Genomic DNA, 12,089 nt, shown 5'->3' with positions numbered 1-12,089 from the left:
TTATCTATATTAAACCACTCTGTTTTCTGCTATATACTGTCACCTGGCAAACTCGATCTGAGGTAGTCTTTGTGAGGAGCATTATGGGTAGAGCCTGGCTCGAGAGTTTGGAGAGTGCGAGCTGGAAAATACAGCAGAGTCTGTTCCGAGGGTTTGGAACCAAACCCACTGTCAAGGATTGGTGAAGTTGAACAACACAGATGGAATGTTATGGTAAGACCTAATTTCTTTTTCCGAATGGTCATAGTTTAGTCCATCCTGCCTTTTCTGCACATGGACGATAGTATGCATCCTTAAGATCTACAGAGCACATCCAATCACATCAAAATAGACAGACAAGCCAGAAGACATCATCTCTTTTGGCTGGGAGTCATTGATTACCAATTCAGTGCTCTACCCTTTGGACTTGCCACAGCCTCCAGAGTGTTTACAAAATGCATGACAGTAGTTGCAGCTCACTTGAGACTGAAGAGATTCCAGATGTTTCTATAATCTGAACGACTGGCTTTTCACTGCCCCCTCCAAGCATCAGCTACAAAATGCCAGGGACTATTTTCTCCAGATTTACAACACTTTGGTATTACAATAAATCTTGCCAGATCAAAACTTGCACCAGTTCTGAGGCTGGAATTCATCCAGACAATTTTGGGCTCAACAACACAGGTAGTTTCTTCACCTCTCCACCACCTTACTTCTATCAGAAACCAGGTTCAGGCTATCATTTCTCATCAGTCTCCTCCAGCAAGATTAGTGCTTCAAGTGCTTGGGTCGATGTTGCTGCTATAATAGTACTACTCCTTGCTTGCTTCTTTATGTGGGTCCTCAAATGGACTGTAGCTGTATAGTGGTCCATTTTTGTATCAACCCCTGTCTTTACAAGTAAAACTCACCCTGATTTGCAAGCAACATTCGTTGGTGGATACAGTCAGACAATATTTTTCTGGGCAGATCCTTTGTTCTACCCATCCCAGGTAGCCACAGTGACCACGGATGTTTCTCAACTGGGGTGGGGGTGGGGCACTTCTTGGGAAGAACTGTCCAAGGCGTTTGGTCCCCCCAAGAGACCAGCATGCATATCAATGTCCTAGAGATGAGAGCAGTCCTTTTAATGTTGCATGCATTTCAAGATGCTCTTTCCCTTGGGGATTATTGCGGTTTAGATTGACAATGCGTCTATAATCTGGGTACATCAACTAGCAAGGAGGAACTCTATCTTATCCTTTTTGCAGGGAGGCCATGAGGGTTTTGGAATGGGTAATCTCATTAGACCCCTTTCTAATTGTGACGCACATTCTGGGGAAAAACAACATGCTTGTGGACAAACTAAACAGATCCATTCTGATGTCTCACGAGTGGTCTCTCATTCGATTGGTAGTGAATATTATCTTCAAGCATTTTTGGCCAAGAGGGACGTTGTGGTCTGGGCCTAAGCAAGGAATGCAGTACGAATGAAAATCTTTGAGGTATTTGCTTTCCACAAGTAATGCAGTTGTTAACTGACATTGATTTAGAGCAAAAAAAAGGATCCCCAATGGGGTACTTAGCTTTTTTTGAAGACTTCGGTTCTTGTCCGGCCAGTATAGAAAAGTTTTCAGTCACTGTATGGTGCATGGAACGTCGTGTGTGGCTAGTGGGACATGGGCCATAAAAGTGACTTCTGCATCCACCAGCCCTCAGAACTTCTCAGCTGCTAGTCGAACATCAGGTGTTCCTGGCATCCCTGCCATCTGATCTCGTAGAAGTCAGACACGTGCCCCATTGGGGAATTTTTTCATTCATTTTCTTATCTTGCTTGTTCATGTCATCCAGAAATGGCAAGTGTAAGTGCAGCCATCAGATACCCCATAAGGACACCCATGAACAGTGTCTTTTTTGTTTGTTGGTTGCACGACTACAAGACCTGCTCCATTTGTCAGGTGTTTGTGCCCAAGACTTTGTGCAGCCATCTGCATGTGCTCAACCTTTATCTGAAAAATCAGCATTTAAAACAATTAGCCTTGGGTATGGAGGGTTATACCGACGTACCCACTGAAAAAGAAAGCCAAGACTGTCAGGCCTACCACTACTGCTGCACCTCTTGCGTCAAACTCTCAGCCTTTGTCCAACGTCGTTCTGGTTGAGGGTTTGAGATCCACCACCTCCGATACTGCAGGTAGATCCATGGAAGTCTTAGAATCCCACATGGAGGCCATGTCCATGGAGGCTTTTCTGATGTCTGTTTCTGATCCTTGGGGGGTCCAGAGATTTTGGCAGGTCTATCTGATCCCTCCATTTCTGTACAGGCGCCCGATTCCAGGTCTTCCTCTCTTCAGATGCCCGCCAAGCCTCTCAAAAGAAAGGAAAAAAGAAAGCGCATTTCACCTGCTACTGAGAGCATGCCTGACTGGCAGTCTTTCACCCAAAGTTTGTTTAATGCTTTTATGGCATTATGGCCTACCACTACAGGGACTTCGACCATCCCTCCTCCTATACTGAGCCCAAGGTCTCAACAAACATACCCCTCTCTGAGGGAAGAGGAGTGTGGATTTTTTCATATTCTTCATCTGAAGAATCTCTCTCTTATACTTCTCAGCTTTCTTCCCACTTGGGATGTGGCTTCCCAGAGGAAGAATCGTTGACCCTGACTCCCCAGCTGAGGATTTGCCCTTTAGGGAGACTATTACCAAGATGAAGGAACACTTTAATTGGGAATCATCTGAAATGATTGAGGTTCAAAAAAGATGATATGACCTCATTCAGATGGATTCCCCAACTCCTACTGCTGTTCCTCCTATTCTGCCTGCATTCCTAGATGCCATTTGTTCAGCATCATTGAACCCTGACTCACAACCCCCTGCTCTACGCAGTCCTGTTAGATTTTATAAAGTCCCTGAAACTACTAAGTTAAGTGTCCTCCACCAGATTCTGCCACCATTTCCATCTCCATGGATAAGGCCTCTAAATATACTACCTACCAACACCATTCTTCCTGTTGACAAAGACAACGAAACCATGGAACGTCTGGGTAAGAAAATTCACACCTCTGCTACTCTGGCCTTAAGGGCTACTAACTACCAGACCTACATGGCCAAATATCATAGATAAACTTACTAAGTTGGGCATTAATCCCTATGTCACCCAATGGGTTGCTAAATGGCTTACTGATAGAACCCACACTATAAAAGTAGCTGACTCCAAATCCAGCTCCAGACAAGTGACAAGTGGAGTACCTCAGGGTTCAGTCCTGGGGCCGCTCTTGTTTGGCATCTACTTCTCTGAAGTACAGGTCAACACTAAGGGACTCTGGCTAACAAAGTTTGCAGATGACTGCAAACTGGGAGCCATTATTGAATCCCCAAATGATGTGGATACTCTACAAAAGGGCCTTACAGAAACAGATGCTTGGTGCCAGAGCCATGGGCTCAAGCTCAATGCCAAGAAATGTATTGTTATCCCCTTTGGGAAAAACATGTATCCATGAATTACCATATAGGTGGCAGTACACTAAACACAGAAAGTGTGATAAGAGACTTAGGGACACAGGTGGACAGTGGTCTCACGTCGATAACCACATCGCCACAACAGTCAGGAAATCCTTCTATGTGGCACACCTCATCACGAAGGGCTTTTCATCCAGAAAAAGGAGGTCATTGTCCCACTGTACTCATCCCTCATTAGACCCATTATAGAATACAACGCCCATTTGGTATGTACCTCTCAAGACATCTGCAACAACTGGAAAGGCCTCAGAAATACCTCACTAAAAGAATCACAGGCCTAAAGCAGATGCCCCACGCTGACCGCCTTAAAAACTCCAGCTATACTCTGCATATCGTCTACTCAGAGGCGATCTCTGCTTAACATACAAGGCCATGTCAAACCCAGAGCTGTTGGACATGCTACACTTAAAGAAATCCCAATCCCTCAGAGCTACACGCTCCAGGGATCTAAACCTTGTCATCACAATAAACAAAACATGCTGGAGGGATAGGTTCCTGACCCAGAGACTCCCCAGACTCTGGAATAGATTGCCCATACATGTCAAGCAGAGTGCCTCTTTGGACCTCTTCAAAAGGAACCTTGACGACTGGATGGGAGAAAGGAAATTCACCCCAGGGATCACGTCAGTCGCCCTGCTAGACAGGGGTCCAGGAAAGTAAATAATGTGGGAAGAAATAGCCAGGGAATTGTTATGGCTAGGCTTGTATAGGCCCTAGGGCTGATAGCCTAGTACCAACCTATGAACCTATATGCCTTATCCCTTCTGGAGAAAGCCTCTAAGGAGTTGTCTGATTCCCCAGATTTTGGTGCCAAAGGGTCACTGTCTTCCCTTCTGGCTCTCACCTCCCAGGTTACCAGGCACTCTATAAAGTGCAGTTATGATGCTGCTTAGGCCTCAGCCAGGTCAGCAACATCAGCATCTACCTTGAGAAGATATTCCTGGCTACACCTCCAGCCTCTACCAGACTACTTTAGAGCAAAGCTGGTTGATGCCTCTCTGGACAATACAGCTCTGTTTGGTACTGCTGATTTATTTAAGTCACTACAGCAAAAGGGAAAAGAGATGCAGGATTTAAAACACTTTCTGGTCTCCTCCTCCAAAGTTCCAGAGGAATTATCCAGCAAAAACACAATTTATTAGAAAGCACTCTCATCCTGTTGCTCCCACAAGGCCCAGAAAAGCATCTAGGAAACAACCCACTCAAGCCAGAGCTTCACCTTCCTCTAGTTAGAGGCACCCCTTTCAAGACAGAGCAGGTAGTGTCCGACTACCTGCCAACCTTAAAACCTCCACCCCCTCCCTCTCTCCTTCTCTCAGTGCATCTCTCTCACTGTCTTCCAGTGTATGGACATCCATCACCAAAGACAAATGGATCCTTTCCATAATACAGAATGGGTATTTTATGATCTGGCTTATGTCCCCAAAGCTGAGAGGTATCCCACAACCTCCAAAACAACAGATGCACCTATTGCAGTTTGTACTAGATACTTTGGTGCAAGGCACCATCTAAACAGTACCACTGGCTGTAAAAGGAAGAGTTTTCTACTCCAGGGTTTTCCTAGTGCCAAGAAAAGATGGTCCTTGGAGACCAATTCTGGCTCTCTCTCTACTCAACCTCTTCCTTCAAGTTCCTACTTTCAGGATGTTGACCTTACCAAATATTTCCTCTCCTTCTTCCCCAAGGGTTCATGGCCACTCTAGATATAAAATATATGCCTACCTTCACATCCCCATAAGGCCCAATTTTCAGAAAATATCGTTTTTCTGTGGGCCCTTCTCACTTTCAGTTCTCTGCCTTGCCCTTTGGGCGTTCCATGGCACCCAGAGTATTCACCAAATGTGTGGCACAGTTATTGCCTTTTGCAGGACAAAAGGACACCAGAGATTCCCTTGTCTGGGTGATCTGCTCATAGAGATAGATTGCAAAGAGACTCTCCTGCAACACATACAAATTGTCATTTCCCTCCTACAGTCCCCAGGATTTGAGATCAACTTCCCAAAATCCCACCTGGATCCTTCCCAAGACATTGTCTTCCTGGGGTGCAGGATTCACACAGAGATCATGAAAGCCTACCTCCCCACACAAAAGGTGCAAAGTATAACCGAATGGTCCTCCAGACAACAGAATTGACAGCAAGGAAGTACCTCGGGCTCCTGGGCTACATGGCAGCCACTATCCCCATGTTACCATTAGCAAGACTCCATGTAAGGAAGTTTCAATGGTACCTAAGGTCAGTCTGGACCCAGCACTCCCACCCCTTGGAGTACAGGGTTCCCCTCCTCCCCAGCCTGAAACTAGAAATCCAGTGGTGGCTGAAGCAAGTGCACCTCAGTCTAGGTCTTCCTCTCCAACTATCTCAACCCAAACAGGTCATGCACCCAGATGCCTCAGACTTGGACGGGGAGCAGCTCTGGGGCATCTGAAAGTGCAGGGACTGTGGCTAGGACCACACAAAAAAGAACACATCAATATCTGAGGGATGAGGGCAATACTCCTGGCCCTGCGAGCCTTCCAATCCAGTCTACTACAAGGGCCACTAAAGATCTTTATAGACAATACCACAGACAATTGGGGGGAGGACTAAATCTTACTTGCTTTGCAGACTAGCTCTCCTGGTGTGGGAATTGGCCACCTCCCAGGGAGTTACCCTGCAGGTGGTTTACATTCCTTCACAGCAGAACTCCCAGGCAGACTCCCTCAGCAGATCCATGACAAACAACCATGAATGGATGCTACACAGGGATGCCTTCCTGGACCTGGTTCACCAGTGGGGGGTACACATCAAATAGACCTGTTTGCCTCATCTACCTACAGGCATCTTCTTCTCTTCTGCACCAGACTACCACACCCTCAGTCAATGGCAAAAGAGATGCCTTCTCAATCCCTTGGAAGAGGAAGTTTCTCTATGCATTTCCCCCCTTCCCACTCTTACAGAAGGTCCTGCTGAAGATCCAGCAGACCAAAAATCTTGGTGGTGACGCTCTATTGGCCAAGACAGCATTGATTCTTCCTACTCTTACAGTTATCCAAGGGCAATCACCACAAGTTACCCCTCAGAGTGGACTTTCTCACACAGCACAAGGGATCCCAAATACACCCACAGTGGCAATTGCTGCACCTCACGCTGTGGCTGATAGGAGTCTGATCCCTTTCAGGCACCTTTACAGTGAGGACGTGCTCACTGTCCTGCAGGAGGCTAGGAAACCAAACAAAAGGAATTCCTACCTATCTAAGTGGAAGAGATTTTCTATATGGTGTCTCAAAAGACAGTTGGACCCCGCTTGAAAACGACTCTCCTCTAGTGCTGTTCTAACTGAGTGAACTACTGCAGACAGGTTTGGCCTTCTGTTCCATTAAAGCCCATTTGTCTTCCATTTCAGCATGTCTTCCTCTGGACTACCCCCCCAGCTTCCACACTACCAGCTAAGTCATTCCTTAAAAGGGTCCTTCACCTGAGACTTCCCAGGAAGCAATCTCCTCCCCCGTGGGACCTCAACTATGTTTTGGAAAAGCTTACGCTTCCTTCATTCGAGCCAGTGAACAAAGCTTCCCTAAAACACTGTACATGGAAAACTGTAATACTCATGGCCTTGACCTCAGCCAGAAGAGTGTCAGAGCTACAAGCCCTCATGGCTATCTCTCCGTTCCTGGTATTCCACACGGACAGGGTTACTCTTAGAACTAACCCTTCCTTCATGCCCAAGGTGGTGAATGACCTTTACCTAAATCAGGCCATCCACCTACCAACCTTCTTCCCTAACCCACAGGGAGACAGTGAGAGAGTACGCCATTCCGTGGATGTCCACAGACAACTTAGATTTTATCTGCACAAAACCAAGTCCATCAGACAGGCTGATCAACTGTGTGTGTCCTTCCACCCCAGGGCCCTAGGGAAGGCAGTAGCCAAATAAACTATATCAATCTGGATTTCCAAAGCTATCACTTTCTGCTACAAATACCATGGGAAATCTCTCCAAGGTACTGTTAAAGCACACTCTACCAGGGCACTAGCCTCCTCTGGAGACTTCTTCAGGGGTTTGGATTCTTGAAGCAACCACTTGGTCATCAGTGCTCACCTTCACCAAACATTATAAGTTAGACCATATTTCCAGAGCCAGGGTGGGATTTGCCAGGGCTATCCTTCATGGATTCCTGGTGACCACCTCTAGACCACCTCCCCATTTTTCAAGTGAGCTTTGGCACTCACCCATATGTGATGAATGCTGCAACATGTGAATAGAAGGACATAGAAAATTTGTGTAAAATCTTACCATAACCATAGATGTCCTCTTCCACGTTGCAGTATTCCTTCCTACCCTCCTTCCCCTCCTGTTATGCTGCATTTCCCTTTCTAGGTGGCACAGGACTGGCATTTTCCCTTGCTAGGACTAGTTTCCCGACTAGGGCTTAAAGTTCTGAGAGCTGGTGTGTACAGACGTCACTTTGCACCAGCCACGTCAGACATCTCACACACCATACAGTGACTAAAAACTTTTGTATACTGACCAGATGTTCGGGTAGCAAGAGGAGTAAAACCCATATGTGATGAGTACTGCAACATGGAAGAGAAGGACATCTATGGTTATGGTAAGATTTTACGCAACTTTTCTTTTGTCATATACGATTCTCAGTTAATAGTGGGATAATAAGTTATCCTCGCTCATCAACACAAATCATTTAAAATATGCTCCTATTGTGAGCCTTTATCACCTCTTAATTTTAGGCTTATTCAGATTCCTTGAGCTAGGAGGAGAGGTACACAAACCCATACCTCTCAACTGTACAGATTTTTGCCTCATATTTTTGGTCCGTTTCTCATAAAATTGTTTTTTCTGGCAAATCATTGAGGCTTGTCAGAAAATAATGGCAGTCATTTGAGTTTCAGACTTAATAAGGGCAGAAAAGTCATGCTAATGCAAAACTTGTCTACTTTCTAAATTTATAAGAGAAATATTAGTGTCCCTATTTTTGGGTCTTTGTCCCTTCGTTATTTATAGCTTTGTTCAGATTTCTTGCTGTAAGAGTTATGGGTGGAATTTCAAGTCCTCTGAGAGACACACACACACACACACACAGACACACACAGACACACACAGACACACACAGACACACACAGACACACACAGACACACACAGACACACACAGACACACACAGACACACACAGACACACACAGACACACACAGGCACACAGACACACAGACACACACAGACAGACACAGACACACACAGACACACACAGACACACACAGACAGACACAGACACACACACACTACCTATTCCATAACTAACCCCCTTCCCTTATGCAGCCGCCCACCTCTTAACTGCTGCCAGGGGATTGGTCACTTGCGCTCTCTCTCTCTTTCACTCACTCACACAAACATGATCTCTTCTTCATTCATACATGCTTTCACTCGCACATTGCTCTCACTCTCTCTCAATCTCACACACACAGATTTGGGCAACTTTAAGGATTTCAGTTTTTTTCATGTTATTTCTGACATTGCGGCAGCCTAATCATATCTATGGGTTGTCAGCTTGTTGGATGTCTGTAACCCGGGGACTGCCTGTATACATTCCTTCAGAATGCAGTCTAGTGGGTAGGTCCAAAACAGACTCTTGAATGGATGTTTCACAGAGACTTGTTTTTGGATATTGCCTATTGATGGGGGATATTCCTTGGATAGATCTCTTTGCCTCCCCTCTGAAGAGGCAGCTTCCTCTCTACTGTTCCAGAGTGCCATGCCATCTGACGTGAAAGACTGATGCACTTTCCTTTCTTTGGAAGGGAAGGTTTCTTTATGCTTTTCCTTCACTTCTTTTACTTCCAAGAGTCCTGCAGAACATTCAGCCGGACTCTGCAAAAATCGTGCTAGTGACTCCCTTTGGCCAAGACAGCACTGGCTCCCCCTCTTACTGCATCTGGCCAGGGGCAGTCATCACAAGTTACCTCATTGTTGGATCTCCTCATACAGGACAAGGTTTCTCTCATCCATCCCCACTTTTCCATTCTGTAGCTCACATTGTGGGTGATAGGGCTTTGATCCCTTACAGGCACCTGTTTTCTGAGGATGTGCTCTGGGTCTTATGGAGGCAAGGAAACACTCAACCAGAAAATGTTGTATGTCAAGATTGAAAAGATTATTGATCTGGTGCTGTGTTCGCAACCAGGACCCTATTTCAGTGGGGTCCCTCTGGTCCTCTCTTATTTGTGACATTTGCTGTAGTCTGGCTTGGCCTATTCTTCTGTGAAGGGCTATTTGTCAGTCATTTATGTGCGTCTACCCTTGAATCCTCCTCTGACTTCTTGTTTTGATGTTCATCGTGCATACAGCTGCAGTCATCACACTTGGGTTATCCTGCCGTCAGGCGGGTCCTCGGTCGGCCGAATTCCAAAGTCTAGGTCCGGCGTCGGTTGTCATCGCTTCTTCCCTGACGTCAGTGCGGCAGGGGTATAAAAGAGGCAGCCAACGCCATTTTCTTCAGTCTTTCTTGCCGCGCGGTGCCCGAAGCAGAAGCAGTTCGCAAGTGCCGGTCGGCCAGCTCCTGAGATTTACGAACAATATTTCAGCCAAAGTCTTCTTTAAAGCTAAGTGCCCCGTTGGGGAAACTTTTCTTGCCTCAGACTGATGTCAGACAAAGTTAATAATTGCATTTCTTGTGGGAAGCAAATACCGCATAAGGATTTCCACCCTTACTGTATACCTTGCTTAGGGCCAGACCACGACGTCTCGGCCTGCCGTTTTTGTGCTAGGTTTAACAAGCGCACTATTAAGCGCCGGGCAGAGTTCGCCCTTCATTATTTTGGCAAAAAATTTAATTATATCATGTCTTCGGATGCTCCGACGCCAGTTTTAGGCAAAAGACGCAAGGATAAGGATAGACATCAGAGGCCTGCACCGAGTACTGACATCACGCTTAGGCCTACTACCGGTTGTCCGGTTCTCAGCGAGGCGCCTACGCAACCCCTGACTACCGATGAAACTATTTCACCAGCGACTTCAGTACCCGAGGCCGCAGGATCCTCGGCCTCCATTCCCACTGCAGATACCGATGCCACTCTTGGCGGGGAAACCGAGATTTTAGCGAGGCCTGCCATTTCTGAAGGCGTTTTCAGGCCTACCACCTCCTCTATTAAATCATTCACGAAGTCTAAAGCTGCAATGAAAATTACAAAACAAGGTCCTCAGACCCCCTCTCAATGCCCCATGCCTAAAAAACAGATGCTTAAAATGGCTGAGGATTTGATTACCCTCATCAGGGGTTCTCAACCCCCCTCGGACAAAAGACCCAGGTTGGAGGAAGACTACCCTTCCTCAGACCAGGCTTCTATTACTTCAGACCATTCTGAGGACCAGGATTACACCTATTCCCCATTTGAAGACTCTGATGCTGAGGAGTCTATTCCCTCAGTCTCCCCCCCAGAGGACTACTCTTTTGGGGAAACCCTGCATACATTGAGAGAGCACTTCCACTGGGAAGGCCAAGATTACTCAGATTCCAAGAAAAGGCTCAGGGAATTTCTACTACTTCCCCAGCATAGGCCCCTGGCTATTCCTCCTGTCTTAGATATTTTGGATGATGTGTACGCAGAAGCCAGTCTTAATCCAGACTCTTTACCTCCAGCCCTTGTTAAACCAGACCGATATTACCGGGTTCCTGATTCTCACCAGTTCCTTTATAAAAGCCATACTGCTGACCCAGAAACAATTTCGCAGGGTCCCAAGGGGTTTAAGGCCTCTACTGCTAAAAACCCTTTGCCTTCAGAGAGAGATTCTAGAGCATTAGAAAGGTGGAGGAAAAAGGTGTATACATCGGCCACTTTAACCATGAGGGCATTAAACTGTCAATTTCATATGTTAAAATACCAACAGTTCTTGCTATCTCAGCTGAAAGGCAAAATGATACAAACAGAACAACCAGACTTGAAAGAGTTGCAAGATTTGTTGCATGGAGCAGAACAAGTGGGGAAGCATACCTTGCAGTGTGGTTTTGATGCTTTAGAGGCCTCATGCAGAGCTGCTGTCACGGGGTCTGTCATACGTAGACATGCTTGGCTCAAAGAGCAAACCTTACCAGATCATGTCAAAGCAAAGTTATTAGATGCACCACTACAAAAAGATGTATTGTTTGGTGTTAAAGCTGAGGAGGTTCTAAAGAAAATGGAGGAAAAAGCAAAATCTATGCAAACAGTTAAGGATTTTTTGCAGGAATAGCCTCCACGCTTCAGCAGAAACTGGCCTTCAAAAAATTGGTCCTTTCCAGCCACGGACAGACCCCAAAGGGGCAGATACAGGCCAAGGGGTAGAGGACAACCTCAAGGATCTTACAGAGCTAGACAGTGGCAAACACCAGCCCCCAGAGGTGGAGAAGATAGACCACAGTCATTTAGAAAACAGATGCAATGACTTTCCCCTATGCCTGCCAAACAAAGATATAATGGCAGCACCTTTGGGCGGAAAACTGGCCTTATTTTCAAAAAACTGGCACATTGTTACACAGGACAAATGGATTCTGGATATTATAGACAGAGGCTACAGGTTCCACTTTCACACCCTTCCAAAAATGAGAGGCATGCCAAACCTGCCACAAAATCAATGGGCAGA

This window comes from Protopterus annectens, chromosome 9.part0, assembly GCF_019279795.1.
Source record: "Protopterus annectens isolate FY-2018-M chromosome 9.part0, PAN1.0, whole genome shotgun sequence".
Taxonomy (NCBI): Eukaryota; Metazoa; Chordata; order Ceratodontiformes; family Protopteridae; genus Protopterus; species Protopterus annectens.
Note: the sequence above shows the minus strand (reverse complement) of the source record.